We start from the raw sequence: 17,755 nt of genomic DNA, 5'->3' as shown, positions 1-17,755 counted from the left end.
CCACCAGTCTGCATACCTGTCATAGCCTTTCTTTATTTTACTATCACATCTTGATTCTTATTTCATTTTTAAAATTTACTTTGCCTTTTTTCTTTCCTTTTGAATGAGTGCAGTCAACTGAGTGAAGCTTGGAGTTTGGTGAGAGGGGAGTTTTAAGTGTTAATTTTGTTCTTAAATTTTGCTCTTAAAATCTAAGCTAGTCTGTAATTAGCAGTAACTGGAAATACCGTAAGCAGGTTAAGTTCATTCTTTCTTGCAGTTTAGAGTTTTGTGAAAGAGCAGGCTGTTAGTAACTCTTTCGAGTACAAACACGTTTCCATCTGTTTCAGATGAAGTTACATTGTTTCATAGTTTGCCATTGTGAGATTTGAACTCTTGATACTCTTTTGAGTAAACCTGTTTCCATCTGTTTCAGATGAAGTTACATTGTTTCATAGTTTGCCATTGTGAGATTTGAACTCTTGATACTCTTTTGAGTAAACCTGTTTCCATCTGTTTCAGATGAAGTTACATTGTTTCATAGTTTGCCATTGTGAGATTTGAACTCTTGATACTCTTTTGAGTAAACCTGTTTCCATCTGTTTCAGATGAAGTTACATTGTTTCATAGTTTGCCATTGTGAGATTTGAACTCTTGATCTTGGGGTTACAAACCCAGTACCATAACCACTTGGCTATTTAGGCCAAGCCAAACTCAGCTGTAGGAGTTCAGTAGTTAATTAGCTAACTGGTTGAATCTGGTTACTGTAACCCCAGTTCAATTTACTATAAATTCAGGGTTCTTTAGTGCAGCCGATGAGCTGAGCGAAGAGGTCAGTCAGAGGGAGGTTTTTTGATTCATTCACGGGATGTGGGCTTCACTGGGTGGGCCAGCATTTATTACCCATCCCTAGTTGCCCTTGAGTAGGTGATGGTGAGCTGTCTTCTTAAACCGCTGCAGTCCATGGTGGTGTAGGTACACCCACAATGCTGTTAGGGAATTCCAGGATTTTGACCTAGCGATAGTGAAGGAACGGCGATATATTTCCAAGTGAGGATGGTGAGTGGCTTGGAGGGGAACTTCCAGGTGGTGGTGTTCCCATCTATCTGCTGTCCTTGTCCATCGAGATGGTAGTGGTCGTGGGTTTGGAAAGTGCTATCGAAAGAGCCTTGGTGAATTTCTGCAGTGCATCTTGTAGATGGTACACACTGCCAATACTGTGTGTCGACGGTGGAGGGAGTGAATGCTTGTGGATGTGGTGCCAATCAAGTGGGCTGCTTTGTCCTGGACGGTGTCAAGCTTCTTGAGTGTTGTGGGAGCTGCACTCATCCAGGCAAATGGGGAGAAGGAGTTGTTTGGTTCTTCTTTCTGTCTTTCTCACTCCATAAGAATTGGTTCTTGCTCTACTACAGGGAAAGGAGCTGGCTGTTTGGTGAGTATCTGGTAAGTTGATAAGTCCTATTCTATCCCTAAGGTTTAAAAACAGTACATAATTTGGTGGTAAAGTTAATAAAATATATAAGAAAGCAAGATTAAGTGATTAATGTAATTATTTAAAACACATTAAGGATGGCAGGACAGGTGATGTGTCAAGGCTACAGCCTGTGGGAGCTGCGGGATAACATTGTGATCCAGGGCAAACACATCGGCAGTGAGTGTTTGCAGCTTGAAGAACTTCAGCTTGAGATGAAGGCTGAGCCACAGACTCTGCGATACATCAGGGAGGGGGAAAATTACCTGGATGGTTTATACCAGGAGGCAGTCACACCACGTAGGATAGGGTCTTACGATTTGGTCAGTGGCCAGGGACAGGAGGGCGTGACTGTGAGTGAGGCAAACAAGAGGACCCAGAGGGCAGGAACCTCAGCCTTTACAATTGTCCAACAACTTTGAGGTTTTTCAGCTTGTTTGGATGAGAGTGGGGGCTGCAGGTGGATGAGCAAACTGACCATGGCACTGTGGTACAGGAAGCCTTCCAAGTGGGGGTAGCAAAAAGAAGTGTGGTGGTAGGAGGGGTCAGTATAGTAAGGCTGATTGACACTGTTCTCTGTAGCAAAGAGCAAGAGCCCAGGTGGGCTTTTTGCCTGCCCAGAGCAGGGTTTGGGACATCTGCTCAGGGCTGGAGAGGAACTTGCAATGGGAGGGGGAGGATCCAGTGGTTGAGGTCCACGTAGGTACCAATGACATAGGCAGGATGAGGAAGGAGGCTCTGCATAGTCAACATAATGAGCTTGGCACTAAATTAAGACGCAGAACCTCAAAGGTAATAATTTCTGGATTACATGAATCATGTGCAAATTGGCATTGGACAAATAAGATTAGAGGACTAAATGCGAGGCTCAAAGACTGGTGTGGAAGAAGTAGGTTCAGATTTGTGGGGCATGGGAACCAGTATTGGGGCAAGTAGGATCTGTATCATTGGGACAGTCTACTCCTGAACCATGCTGAGGCTCGTGTCCTTGCAAGCCGACTAACTAGGGAAGTAGAGAGAGTTTTAAACTGAATTAGTGGGGGCAAGGGATCAAATTTGGGAAAATGTGGTAAACCAAAGGGTAGAGACAAGGCGAGAGAGACAGATATCAATAAGGAAAATGATAAAGAGGCTGTGACAGGAAGGGATAGAGAGTATAACACTAAGAATAAATCGGTAGATAAAGCTAGATGCTACAAAAATAATAAAATAATAAAAGGAAAAAACTAAAGACTTTGAATTTAAACACACACAGCATTTGAAACAAAACAAATAAACTGACTGTGCAAATACAAATAAGTAAGTACGATTTGACAGCCATTACAGAGATATGGCTACAGGATGACATAGAACATTGAAGGGTACATGACATTTAGGAAGGACAGGAAGTTAGGAAAAGGTGGAGGGGTGGCTCTGTTAATTAATGATGGTATTAGCAAAGGATGACCTAAGTTCAGGAAACCAGGATATAGAAGCAATTTGGGTTGAGATGAGGAATGATAAAGGCAAGGAGTCACTTGTGGGAGTGGTGTATAGGTCTCCTAATTGTAATTACACAGTAGGACAGAGTATAGAAGAAGAGATAATGGGACCTTGCCAGAAAAGTACAGCAATAACCATGGGAGATTTTAATCTACATATAGACTGGGAAAAATCAGATGGGCAGAGGTAGCGTAGATGAAGTGGAGAATTTTGCCCATGTATGGGAGTCATTTTACGCGGGCGGGCCAAATAAGGCCTGCTCAACGTAGTTCACGACTCCTGTGCATAGCGGGAGTGGGCGGGCGCGTTCAGGCTGCCAGGTCCAATGACAACCCAGCGACCTGTTTAAATGAAGGCCTGACAGCCGTGAAAAGGCTGCTCACAATGGCTGGGAGAAGAGCACATCAGAGAGGCAATGTGCCTGACGCTAGTTCAGAGGGTAGGCCATCAGGGCAGGCCAGGCCGTAGGGTAGGCACTTGTTTTTCCGACGAGTGCCTAGCTGCCCTCCTGGTAACGGCATTGAATCCCTCACAACACGTATCCCTCGCTGGGTGTGCCAGCCCAAGATTGCCCATGCCCAGTTCGCCCTGAAAAGGTTGAGCTAGGGTGTGTTCTGCATCCGCAGCATGTGTGACACTGACACCCAGAGTATAGAATGGGGTTGAAAGTCAAGGGTCTGCACCTAGGCATAGTGATGGAACTGCGAAGCATGTCAAAGTCAGGGTGCTAACGACTCTGGAGTCATCCATGAGGCAGCGAATGCTGGAATTGCAGCAGGGTATGCGGGATGATCTGGTGGAGATACATGAAGCTATGCGTGGCATGGTGCCCAGGCTGAAGGAGTCCACGTGGAGCATCACTGATGCAATGAGCCTCATGGCTGAGTGCCATGCTTCCTCCATGGAGAGAATGGCGACTCTCATGGAGAGGCCTCCTGGGGTTGCGCTCAGACATGCAAGCCCTCACAGCGGCATTGGCCTCAGCTGGTCAGTGCCAGTATGGAAGATGGTTTGGCCACCAAGTATCTCAGCTCAGTGCCCATCCACCTATGGTGAGCAGGGAGGTCCGAAGCGACCTCATGTCGGCACAACAGCTGCCTGTTGTCTCTGCGAGTTCCTCTCAGGATGCTCCGGATGAAGGCAGTAGCTCCTCCCACCCTCTGCCAGTGACTGTAGCATTCAATGAGGCTGCGGCAACTGAGGAGAAACCAGCTGTGGAACTGGCCACTCCCTCCCAGGCAGGGCCATCAAATGCTTCGTGGGCCAGAGGTCCACCAACGTCATTGAGGCCAACAGGACAGCACACTGAGCAGCCTGTCTCAGATGCCAGTGCCAGCGAGGGGACAGCACCGAGATGTAGCACCCATAAGCATAAATTTCAGGCACCTTAGGCACACGTGTTTCTCACTGGTGCTTTTATGTTGGCTCATAGTACTTTCTGGAAGACTTGGTGTGATGCCCAACACTTTTTTTTTGCTTTATGAAGTTACATTTGTTCACTCAATAAATTTTGACATGTTGCCATGCCTCAGGGTGATTCCTTACTTCTGCAAGTGGACACGAAGCCATGATGTTATGAGTGAGTTGTTTGACATTAAGCTTTATTGACAAGGGCCTCAATTAACGTTATTACCCAGGCTGATTTAGCACTCAGGTATCCAGTGTAGATCCTACAGCCCTGGCGTGTATTGAAGGTCCATTTGCGGTGGGCAAGCTGAAGGTTCTTTGGATTAAAGCCTCCCAGGTGTCCCCTGGAGTATGCCCTGGTCAGCCTCTACTCCCTCAGCATTCTCCTGTGCGTGCTCATCCTCAGACTCGCTGCTGGGCTCATCGTGTGCATCCGGAGAAACCGCTCGTCCACATCTTCCTTGTCCACTGCGTCGCCCCTTTCTAGCGCCAAATTGTGGACAGCACAACATGCAACCACTATCGCAACACGATCTGAGCGGTCCAGGCATCGGAAGCGCATCTTGAGAAAACCAATGGTTCTCTCCACCACAACCCTTGTGGAGGCATGGCTCCTATCGTACCGCTGCTCAGCCTCTGTTCTTGGATGGCAGAGAGGCGTCATGAGCCACCTTTTGAGGGGGATAGCCCTTGTCACCCAGCAGCCATCCATCCAGCTGGGCTGGAGCACCGAAGAGCCTCGGCACCTGGGAGTGTCTGAGGACGTAAACGTTATGGGAGCTCCCTGGGTACCTTGCACAGACTTGCAGAATCTGCAGCGTGTGGTCACATATTATCTGCACGTTCAAGGAGTGGGATCCCTTCCTGTTGACGAAGGCACCGAGCTCGCCTGCTGGCACTTTGATGGCTACATGTGTGCAGTCTATTGCACCCTGGACGCGGGGGAAGCCAGCAATCGCTGCAAAGCCTCTGGGTCACTCAGTCTGGATGGCCTCGTCCCAGTGATAGTGGATGAAAGTCAATGCACGCCTGAATAGAGTGTCTGTCACCTGCTTGACACAATTGTGGATTGGGAGACTCCGCAGGGATCACCCATAGACCCCTGGAAAGAGCCAGAGGCATAGAAGTTGAGGGCAGCTGTGACCCTTAGAGCCAATGGCATGAGGAGTCCTCCCACACAGTTTGCAGAGATCTCAGGGTCTATCATCGGACAAAAGGAAGTGACTGTCTCCCTTGAGAGACGAAGCCTCCTTCGGCACTGGACCTGGCAGCAGGATATTGGTGTCTTCTGTGGCCCCTTCCGCCTTGCACTTCCTGTTGGCCCCTTGTGCCTGCGCCTCTCCTCCCAAAGGTGGCATCCCTGGAGGCTGAATGTGGATTCCTGGCCTCCTCCCCCTTCTGGCCCTCTCTTCCTCCTCAGGCGAGGTGCCTCCAGTAGAGAGCACAACTCCCATTCCCAGGCTAAGAGAAGGCTTCCTGAAAGCTGCAGGCCCCAGAAGTGATCTTTACTGTAGAGTCCTGACCAAGACTCCTGTCCTAGCAGCTGGTTGAGTTTTGAAGTCTTCCTGCTCACATAGGCAAGTGTAATTAACTTTCACACTTAAATACCTGAATGATCACATTTGCAACCCCACTCACCCCTCTTATCCCGTGGATGAGATTTATACAAATGACTCCTACCCACCTGCCCATTGCGCTCGTGTGACGTCCTGAAGATCACATGGGCTGCGAAAAATCAAGTTCAATTGCTGGCTCAAGGGCCTTAACTGGCCCGTTACTTGATGGCGGGCACACGTCCGAACTTATAGTACTCCTGCCATCCCAGACATCACGATGGCACACAGTGACGTCGGGACGCTTGCTTGACGTCACTGCGTGTCATTTTACACCAACGGGAAAATTCTGCCAAAAGAGTTCATAGAATGTTTTCCGGATAGTTTCTTAGAACAGCACGTTCTGGAGCCAACCAGAGAGCAGGCTATTCTAGACCTGGTATTGAGCAACGATTAATTGATAACCTCAGTGAAGGCACCCCTAGGTAGCAGCAAGTTTGGAATCGACAAGGTCATGGGTGAGTGTTTTTGCATCAGATGGCTGGATGGGTGGTGTTATAGGGGCGGCAATTGGCAGTTTCTATGCTGGAGAGGATATGTGGTTGGCTGGAAGATCAGCTCCGGATCAAAAAGGTTGCTGAGGTACAACAATAGGTTCCTGGAGAACCTCAGGATGTACTGAAGATGACTAGGGGGCAATGTTTGATGAGAGTAGTGGGGAGAAGAGGTGAGAAACCATTGGTGAAGATGCTTTAGCTATGGATAGATAAGAAAGGTTGGAGTCAGGTGAGCACAGGTCCACTGAGCAGGAGAGAGATGTGGTCGACCATGTCAAAATCTACAGAAAAATTGTGATGGACAAACAGGGATATTGCATCACAGTTAGAGGATGCCAGTTGTGACTTTGAGTGGGGATACTTCATTGTTTTGGCAAGGATGGGACCCTAGCTGAATGGATTCAAACATAGCTTTGCAGTAAAGCTGGGCATGAATTTGAGAAGTGGCAACACATTGGAAGACTTTAGAGGAAAGGGTTGAAGATGGAGTAGATATTTTACAAGAAGAGGGGTTGAGAGTTAGTTTTTTGAAGTGTTGATGATAGCAATTTTGAAAAGCAGGGGGTGCCATTTACAGAATCAGCAAGAAAGAGAGCCAGAAGGAGCAATGTGTGGGATCAGAGTCAAAGGAATAGGAGTTGGGTCTCATGGATGAGATGAGCTTGGAGAGGCCAAGAGAGCAGACAGGAGAAAACGATTCAAGTTGAGGGCAGGGCGGTGGGTGTGCTTTGGGGAAAGTTTGGCAAGGTGAAGAAAGAGAAGGGAGAGATGCGCAGAGGAAATTGAACAGGTAGTTTCAGTCTTACCAATAAAATTCCTTGATATACTGGCACCAGTTGTTGGAGGCGACGATGGAAGGGCAGAGGACAATAGTCTGAGAAGCTGGTTGGCAGTGAAGAAAAAAACTGGGGGTTATTTTTCCTGTCCAGAATTACCTTGGATGGCAGAGGACATTATTTGACCTGGTTCAGTCATAGTTGGGTGATGGATGGCTAAATTAATTGTGCATCAGATAAGTTTGAGCTTGTGACCCTTAAATTTGAGGGAGCATAGATCGAGAACATACCAAGGTGAATGACCAGACTGGCAGAGAATAAGGGGTATACTGGGGATATGTGCAAAGGTGACGGAGAGGGAGTGGTTAAGAAGATTGGCTGCAGCAGAAGTACTGTGGCAAAAGGAATGCCAAAAGCTAAAAAGTTGGTAGTTTACAAGTGCAGTTGCAAATGGCTGATGTAAGTGTTTATTTCAGGGGCAGATACAGAAGAAAGGGTTACTGGAAGGAGGTTGGGGATATAGATCAAGAAGGATACAAGGTTGTATCAGGGATGGCCTTGTTTTCTCTTTAAAAGCAAAATACTGCGGATGCTGGAGATCTGAAACAAAAACAGATAATTCTGGAAAAACTCAGCTCGTATAACAGCATCAGAGCTCTGAAGAAGAGTCATAAGGACTCAAAACGTTAACTCTGTCTTTCTCTCCAAAGATGCTGTTAGGCCAGCTGAGTTTTTCTGGAATTTTCTGTTTTTGTTTTTTGTCATTTGCTAATGGGATGTGGCTTCGCTGGCTAGACCAGCATTTATTGCCCATCCCAAATTGCCCTTGCGAAGGTGATGGTAAGCCGCCTTCTCGAACTGCTGCAGTTCAGGTGGTGTAGGTATACTTCTGTTAGGAAGGAAGTGGAGGTAGGAGGCGAGTTACTCACTATAGAATTCTCAGCCTCTGAACTGCTCTGGTAGCCACAATATTTATATGGCTGGTCCAGTGTAGTTTCTGGTCAATGGTAACCCCAAAAATGTTGATAGTGGGGGATGCAGCAATGGTAATGCCATTGAATGTCAAGGGGAGATGGTTAGATTCCCTCTTATTGAAGATGGTCATGGTCTGGCACTTGTGTGGCACAAATGTTACCTGCCATTTTTTCAGCCCAAGTTTGAATATTGTCCAAATCTTGTTGCGCATGGACACGGACTGCTTCAGTATCTGAGCCTTGCAAATGGTGCTGAACATGTGCAACCATCAGCGAACATCCGCATTTCTGATCTTATGATGGAAGGAAGGTCATTGATGAAGCAGCTGAAGATGGTTAGATCTAGGACACTAATCGGAGGAATTCCTGCAGTGATGCCCGGGAGCTGAGACGACTGACCTCCAACAACCACAACCATCTTCCTTTGTGCTAGGTATGATTCCAACCAGGGTAAAGTTTTCCCCCCGATTCCTATTGACTTATGTTTTTCCAGAGCTCCTTGATGCCGCTCCCAGTTAAAAACAGCCTTGATATCAATGGCAGTCACTCTTCAGTTCAGCTCTTTTTGTACGTGTTTGGACTAAGGCTAAAATGATGTCAGGACCTGAGAGGCCTTGGTGGATCCCAAACTGAGCAGGTTATTGCTGTGACAACACCTTCCATCACTTTGCTGATAATCAACTAGACTGATGGGGTGCTAACTGGCCAGGTTAGATTTGTCCTGCTTTTTCTGGACAAGACGTAACCTGGGCAATTTTCTACATTGCTGGGTAGATGTCAGTGCTCTAGGTGTACTGGAACAGTTCAGCTAGGGGCACGGCTATTTCTAACAACAACACAAGAAATAGGAGGAGTACAGCATATGGCCTGTTTAACCTGTTCCACCATTCAGTACAATCATGGCTGATCTTGGGCTTCAACTCTATTTTCCTGTCCCCTCCCATATCTTTTAATTCCCAAATATCCCAGCCTTAAACGTATTCCACAACCCCCTGGGGTAGAGAATTCCAAGGATTCACAACCCTTTGAGTGCAGAAATTTCTCTGTATCTCAGTCCTAAATGATCGGTCCCTTATCCTGAGACTGTGCCCGTGTTTTAGACTCCAACTCGTGGAAATAATCTCTCAATGTCAACCTTATCAAGCCCTCTTAGAATATGGTAGGTTTCAGTGAGGTCACATCTCATTCTTCTAAACTCCTAAGAGAATATCAGCCCAACTTACTTCACGTTTCGTTGTCGGACGCCCTCCCTCATCCCAGGGATCAATCTATTGAACTTATGCTGTACTTCTTCCAGTGCAAGTATATCCTATCTTATTAAGTAGCCTTATGTGTGGTACCTTATCAAATGCCTTTTGGAAACACAAATATATTACATTTACTGGTTTATCTTTATCTATCCTGCTTGTTACCTCCTCAAAGAATTATTATAATAAATTTGGCAGGCATAATTTCCCCTTCATGAAGCCATGCTGACTCGGCTTGATTAAATTATGCATTCTTAAATGTTCTGCTGTTACATCCTTTACTATAGACTCCAACATTTTTCCAATGACAGGTGTTAAGCTCACTGGCCTATAGTTACCTGTTTTGTTGCCTCCCTCCTTCTTTGAATAAGGGTGTGACATTGGTGGTTTCCAATCTTCTGGGACTTTTCCAGAATCTAAGGACTTTTGGAAGATTACTACCAGCGCATCCAATTTCTCTGTAGCGATTTCCTTTAAAATCCTAGGATGCAACCCATCAGGTTCATGGGACTTGTCAGACTTTAGTCCCATTAGTTTCCCTAGTACTTTCTTCTCTAGTAACAGTTATCATATTTATTTCCTCCCCCACCTTTTGCCCTTTGATTATTTAGTATTTTTGGTATGCTATTAGTGTCTTCTAACATGAAGACTGATGCAAAGTATTTATTCAACTCCTCTGCCATTTCCTGGCTCCCCTTTATTATTTCCCTAGCCTCATTATCTAAGGGACCGATGTTCACTTTCGCCTTTCTCTTTCTTTTTATATATTTAAAGAAACTCCTACTGTCCGTTTTTATATTAGTTGCTAGTTTACCCTCTAAGCTTATTTCCTCTCTCTATTTTTTTTGGTCATTTTCTATTGGTTTTTAAAACGTTCCCAATCCTCTGGGTTACCACTAATCTTTGCCACATCACATATCTTTTTTCTTTCACTTTGATACTATCCTTAACTTCCGTGGTTAACCATGGTTGGTTTATCCCCTTCCTACAATCCCTCTTCCTCACTGGGATATATCTTTGTTGTGAGTCATGAACTACGTTCTTAAACGTCTACCATTGTTCATCAACTGTCTTTTCTGCTGAACTCCTTTCCCAGTCCACTCCAGCCAACTCTGCCCTCATTCCTTTTTAATTACCCTTATTTAAGTTTAGCACAGTTGTTTCTGAGCCAAGTTTCTCACGCTCAAACTGAATGCTAAATTCTACCATGTTAAGGTCACTGTTTCCTACGGAATCTTTTACTCTGAGATCATTTATTAAACCTGCCTCATTAAACAATACAAGATCCAAAATAGCCTGATTCCTGGTTAGATTCACAACATATCGTTATAGGAAACTGTCCTGAATGCACTATGAATTCTTGCTCATGGCTACCTCTGCCAATTTAATTTTCCCAAGATTAAAGACACCCATGATTAATGTACTGCCTCTTTTACATGCCCTCATTATCTTCTGATTTATTCTCTGTCCTACAGTAAAGCTACTGTTAGGGGGCCTATCGGCTACTCCAACCAGTATCTTCTTCTCCTTGTTTTTTCTTACCTCCATCCATACGGATTTTACATCTTCCGATCCAAGATCATTTCTTACTATCGTACTTGGTCCATCTCATACTAGAAGAGCTACCCCACCACCCTTTCCTTCCTGCCTGTCCTTTCGAAAAGTCACATACCCCTGAATATTTAGTTCCCAGCTTTGATCTCCTTATAACCTTGTCTCCATATGGCTATAAGATAATACCCATTAACCTCTATTTGTGCCGTTAATTCCTTTATGTTGTTCTGAATACTGCACGCATTTAAGTAAAGAGCCATTAATTTTTTCCTTTTACCATTTTTTTTCCCCTTTGACCCTATTTGCTGCTGTTTTTTATGTTTGTATACTCTGTCACTTCCTGTCACACTCTGGGTATCATTACCTAAATAGCTGCCTGGCAATGCTGCCATATCCATTTGCTTTTTAAGCCTATGTATCCCCTCTCCAGAACCCTCCCCCCTCTATTTAGTTTAAAGCCCTCTCTATAGCCCTAGTTATTCCAATCGCCAGGACACTGGTCCCAGCATGGTTCAAGTGAAGCCTGTCCCACAGGAACAGCTCCCTTCTACTGCAGTACTGGTGCCAGTGCCCCATGAACTGAAACCAATACCTTCCACACCAATCTTTGAGCAATGCACTTAACTCCTTTACTTTATTCACCCTATGCCAGTTTGCCCGTGGCTTAGGTAGTAATCACAAGATTATTACCTTGAAGGTTCTGCTCTTTAAGTTAGCTCCTAACTGTTCAAATTCTTTCAGCAGAACCTCCTGTCTAGTCCTATCAATGTCGTTGGTGATGACAACCGGAGCCCTCCCCTCCCACTCAGTTCCTCTTCAGCCCTGAGGAGATGTTCTTAACCCTGGCACCCAGCAGACAACACAGCCTTCGGGACATATCCTCACAGTTGCAGAGAACAGTATCTATTCCCCTAATTATACTGCCCCTACCACTACTATTTCCTCCCCCCACCTGAATGTGGTACAGGGAGCCAGTGTCATGGTCAGTTCTCTCATCCTCCCTGCAGTCTCTGCTCTCGTCCACACAGTTTGCAAAAACCTTGTAACTGTTGGACAATTGCAGGGGCCGAGGCTCCTTAAACACTACCCCCTGGGTCCCCATATCTGCCTCACCTGCAGTCACGCCCTCCTGTCGCTGATCACAAACCAAATTTGAATTACCTAATCTGAGGGTGTGACCACCTCCTGGAGCAAAGTGTCCAGGTAACTTTCCTCCTCCCTGATGTGGCGCAATGTCTGCAGCTCAGACTCTGGATCCGAAATTCCTTGAGTTGCAAACACTTAATACAGGTGTGTTCGTTCTGGATCACCTTGGAATCCCACATGCTGCAGCAGCAACATCACCCATCCAACCATCACTATCATATTTTATTTAATTTATTAATTACTCTAGTATCCCTGCTCTTTACACTTTACTGTAATTGCTTTTTTACACCAGTATCAATCTTATACTCAACAAGCTATTTTTGAGAAAAAAAGACTAGAGATCTAAACACAAACCAAAGACCTTACTTTTACTTTAAAAACTAGAAATACTCAGCAATCAGCTGCTTTCCCAGCACTCCCGTCACATTGTGGTTCATGACATCACTCCTCCGCTGGTCTCACTGCAGGTAGGCCTCTCTATCCTTTTATCCTCTCCCACTCATCTCTCGCTCAAAATATGCTATTTAGAGCCTTAGGAATAGGATAAACCTCAATCACTTACCAGATACTCACCAATTAACTAACTTCTTTTCCTGTAGCAGAGCAAGAATCAATTCCGGGAGGCTGAAAAAATTTAGGCACAAGCAACTATACACCTCTTTCCCTTCCTCTGCGTAACTCTCTGAAGCGATCAACCGGCACTGTACTGTAAGTCGCACTCAAATGTTAAGTCGCACTAAGCTGGCTACATATATGTGCTACTAACACAAAAGGCCTATCCAAGTCACTTAATGAGAATCCAATTTCAGCTGGTTCTTAATTAAGCTGCTCATTTGGTGGAACCTTTGAAAAAACCCTGCTAAAGGCTGGCAACTAGAATTTCAACTGCCGATTTCAGTTTAATGCCAACTACAAACCACAAACAAATGCTTAGCCTAAATAGCCAAGTGGTTATGGTACTGGGCTTGTAACCTCAAGATCAAGAGTTCAAATCTCACAATGGCAAACTATGAAACAATGTAACTTCATCTGAATAGGAACAGATAGAAACGTGTTTGTACTCGAAAGAGTTACTCCCAAATTATTGCCTACGGCCATACTAGTCTGAAAACGCCCGATCTCGTCTGATCTTGGAAGCTAAGCAGACTCAGGCCTGGTTAGTACTTGGATGGGAGACTGCCTGGGAATACCAGGTGCAGTAGGCTTAAAGCTTGGCCTAAATAGCCAAGTGGTTATGGTACTGGGTTTGTAACCCCAAGATCAAGAGTTCAAATCTCACAATGGGAAACAATGTGACTTCATCTGAAACAGATGGGAACGGGTTTGTACTCGAAAGAGTTACAAACCACAAACAATATTAAGTAAAAATTTAGACTTTCTCACTCAACAACTGCATGCACTTGACAGGCTGCCTACAGAGTACAATTGAACTCAACACTCCAACTGAGACCTAACCAGTGTTTTGTAAAGTCTTCGCATATCTTCCTTGCTTTTGTACTCTTTTCCCCTATTAATAAAACCATAGATCCCATATTCCTTTTCAACAGCCTTCTCAACTTGTCCCGTCACTTTTAAAGATTTGTGTACATGCATCCTGAGATTTCTGTTTCTGTGACCTCTTTAAAATTGTACCATTTACCGTAAATTGCAGCGTATAAGACGATCCCACTTTCTTGGCCTCAAGAATCATATGCTGAATAAGTGCGAAAGCATCAAGTCTTTTCAACCACAACATGCTATACTCGTCTTCATAGTCAGCTTCAATTTTTCAACCCACAAGCAGGTGTTGACGTCCTGCGACCTTATAACTGGACACAAGGCAATTTTTACTGTGTTGCAAAGTTGTGTACGAGATTAAGACATGCCCATGTCCTGTGACAGACATCAAAGCTCATGACCACCTTGAAATTCGGTGTATAAATTAACCCCCATATTCGGAGGGATTTTGAGGCTGCAAAGGTCACCTTCTACACTGACATTCATATTCCCTCTCCTCATTCTTCCTATCAATGTATCACTTCATGCTTCTGTACTAAATTTAATTTGCTACACATCTGCCTATTTCATGAATCTGTCTATGTCCTCCTGATGTCTATTACTATTCACCTCATCACTTACTACATTTTTAAGTTTCGTACCATCAACAAACTTTGAAATTATGTTTGCATACCAAAATCCAAGTCATTCTTCTATATCAAAAAGGGCAACAGTCCCAATACTGACCTTAAGGAACAACACTGTATAATTTTCTCCAGTCTGATAAGCTACTCTCTTTTTGTCCTAGTCAATTTTATATCCATGCTGTCACTGTCCCTTTAAAACCTTTGCCAACAAATATGTAACATGCCATAGACATGGCAAAGATTAGGAATAAATTTCTGGTAGCAAATAGAAAACAGGGAAGAGATTATACAACAAAAGCTGAAATCTGAAGTAGTGAGCTGGATGAAATTGATTTGTTGACAAGATGGAAACCTTGGAACATTAACAAACTAATGTTTGTGCGAGAGGATGACCTTGGGACAGGCAGTCTGCAGCACCTAGAGGAGATCCCTGAGACAGGCAGTCAGCAGCATCTAGAGGAGACTGCGAGAGGACCACCTGTTTCTGCCTGTCAGAGCCGAAGTGTGATGTCAAATGAAAACAGGTAGGTGATTGGTGGGTATCACTTCCATGTCTCCTTTGATTGACCAAGTGGTTTAAATCAGGACACATTATTACAACTGAAGAGTACAGTTAAGAAATTCATTTTTAAAATATTCAACATCCAAATTAATTAATTAAATAGAATAGAGATGGATGGGCAGGCGATGTGTTGCAGGTGTAGTAGATGGGATCTGGTGGATGCCGGTGTGATCCACAGTGACCACATAGAAACATAGAAAATAGGAGGAGTAGGCCATTCGGCCCATCAAATCTGCTCCGCCATTCATTGCAATCATGGCTGATCATCCAACTCAATAGCCTGCTCCCGTTTTCTCCCCATATCCTTTGATCCCTTTCGCCCCATTTGCTTTCTCAGAATCTCAAGCAGAAGAGGCCCTTCGGCCCATCAAGTCTGCACCGACACGTGAGAAACACCTGACCTACCTACCTAATCCCATTTACCAGCACTTGGCCCATAGCTTTGAATGTTATAACGTGCCAAGTGCTCATCCAGGTACTTTTTAAAGGGTGTGAGGCAACCTGCCTCCACCACCCTCCCAGGCAGCGCATTCCAGACCGTCACCACCCTCTGGGTAAAAAGGTTTTTCCTCACATCCTCCCTAAACCTCCTGCCCACCTTGAAATTATGTCCCCTCATGACTGACCCTTCAACTAAGGGGAACAGCTGCTCCCTATCCACCCTGTCCATGCCCCTCATAATCTTGTACACCTCAATCAGGTCGCCCATCAGTCTTCTCTGCTCCAACGAAAACAACCCAAGTCTATCCAACCTCTCTTCATAACTTAAATGTTTCATCCCTGGCAACATCCTGGTGAATCTCCTCTGCACCCCCTCCAGTGCAATCACATCCTTCCTATAATGTGGCAACTACAATTGCACACAGTACTCCAGCTGTGGCCTCACCAAGGTTCGAGACAACTCCAACATGATCTCCCTACTTTTGAAATCTATGCCTCGATTGATAAAGGCAAATGTCCCATATGCCTTTTTCATCACCCCACTAACATGCCCTTCCACTTTCAGAGATCTATGGACACAGACGCCAAGGTCTCTTTGCTCCTCAGAATGTCCTCGTGTCATGCCGTTCATCGAATACTTCTTTGTCAAATTACTCCTTTCAAAGTATATCACCTCACACTGTGAAAATCTTAATTTGATGGTTATGTTAAAAAAGTAAAAGTGCAGTAATCCACCTTTGATTCAATGTGCCTTATAGTCAGCAGTTTACCAATGAGACTTGGGTTTATATGACTGTTTAATGCAAGTATTAAAAACAGAAGATGCAACATATCTATCATTTACATTTCAGTTTGATGCAGATCTAAGAAAACTATTTGACTCGGTTTGTGAGCAAATAACTAAGGTACATAGATTTAAAGGAAGATTTGAATTTGTACATTACCTTTCATTACCTCACAATGTCCTAATTCAGTTAACTGTCAATCTTTTGAACTGTGGGCACTTGGAATTGCAAATCACCTGTTGCTTTTGCACATGTCCAAAAAGTAGCAAATGATTTAATCTTTTCTTGGTTGAGTGAATAAATGCTGGCCAACACACCAGAACAAACCAACCCTGATGGTTTTCAAATAATTGCATGGAATGTCCACCCAAACAGATAAGACAAAGCTCCAGATTAACATCTCATCAGAAAAGATTGCACTCTTCACTCAGATTCAAAAATTTACTTCAGTTTGATTTCAAAAGTCACAATAACAGCGTTAACATTAAACCCTCGCGAGACCTGCTAATTCATTACACTAATTCTGAAACCTTTCTTTTAAAGCACAGTGTGGGAAGGTGGGGGAGGGAGAGGAGGTCACTTCTAGATGGATTGAAGAGCAGAGATGTTATGTTAAAGTAGAATACTGCAGATGCTGGAAATCTGAAATAAAAACAGAAAATAAATGTTGACAATACTCAGCAGGTCAGGCAGCTTCTGTGGAGAAAGAAACAAAGTTAACATTTTGGATCTGTGACCTTTCATCAGAACGGGGAAAAGTTAGAAATGTAATAGGTTTTGAGCAAGGGATGGGTGGAACAAGGGCAAAAGGAAGTTTTGTGATAGAGTGAAAGACAGAGATTGAATTACAGAAGACTAGAGCTAGGGGCCATAAACATAAGATTAATAAATCCAATAGGAAATTCAGGAGAACTTCTTTACTCAATGGTTAAAATATGGGACTTGCTACCACAAGGAGTAATTGAAACGAATACCACAGAATGTATTTAAGGGGAAGCAGGAAAAGCACAAGGGAGAAAGCAACAGAAGGATATATTGTTGAGGTTAGATAAAGAAGGATAGGAGAAAATGTGTGTGGAGCTGGAACAGCGACAGAGACCTGTTGGCTTATTTCTGTCTGCAAATACTTGCGAATACTCTATAAATCTGAGCTTGGCAAGTTCACAGCAGCAGTAATTTTTCTGGATCCAATCAATTTATTGTAGATTTGGACAAAAGTTCCCAACAAGCAATACAAGTTTGTTTTACAATGTTCCTTTCTATTTTGATTTGCTATCTCTCCTAGGGTCAATATGGAAAATGTTTTTCATTGTTGGTAGACTTTGTTAAACTTTCAAAATGTGAACATATAATTGGTGTTGATGTTATATTTTTGTGTTTCCACAATTTTCAATTATGTCAGAATGGCGTATGGATTCCATCGATGCTTCCTAGTGTTTCTGGGAAGCCAGCCAATTTTCCTTTCAAAATCAGCTACAATCAGAGCTAATTTATCTTAGTTCAGCTCTACACAACAGCAGTGCACAGAATACACACAATAACATAGGGCAGGGCAACACACCAAACTATATGCGACACACAACAGGCTACTGGTCGCCATAAAGTGATAACAATCAAACTTTGATTATAACAGAGACGTTTGGGTGCATACTTCATCAATGAAGATGATGTGACAATAGGGAGTTTCATCATATTTTT

At 44.1% G+C, this 17,755-nt stretch overlaps 1 protein-coding gene and 1 non-coding gene across 3 annotated transcripts in view; one reads left to right on the top strand and one right to left on the bottom strand.

Moving 5' to 3' along the window:
• dym (dymeclin) overlaps positions 1-17,755 on the bottom strand; it is a 553,915-nt gene that overhangs the window by 255,569 nt on the left and 280,591 nt on the right. The window lies entirely within an intron of this gene.
• Positions 13,233-13,351, top strand: LOC121285663. Its single transcript, XR_005944739.1, has one exon. It is a non-coding gene; the product is annotated as a 5S ribosomal RNA (ribosomal RNA).

This window comes from Carcharodon carcharias, chromosome 1 (assembly GCF_017639515.1).
Source record: "Carcharodon carcharias isolate sCarCar2 chromosome 1, sCarCar2.pri, whole genome shotgun sequence".
Taxonomy (NCBI): domain Eukaryota; kingdom Metazoa; phylum Chordata; class Chondrichthyes; order Lamniformes; family Lamnidae; genus Carcharodon; species Carcharodon carcharias.
The sequence above is the reverse complement of the archived record's forward strand: the minus strand, read 5'-3'. Positions and strand labels throughout refer to the sequence as shown.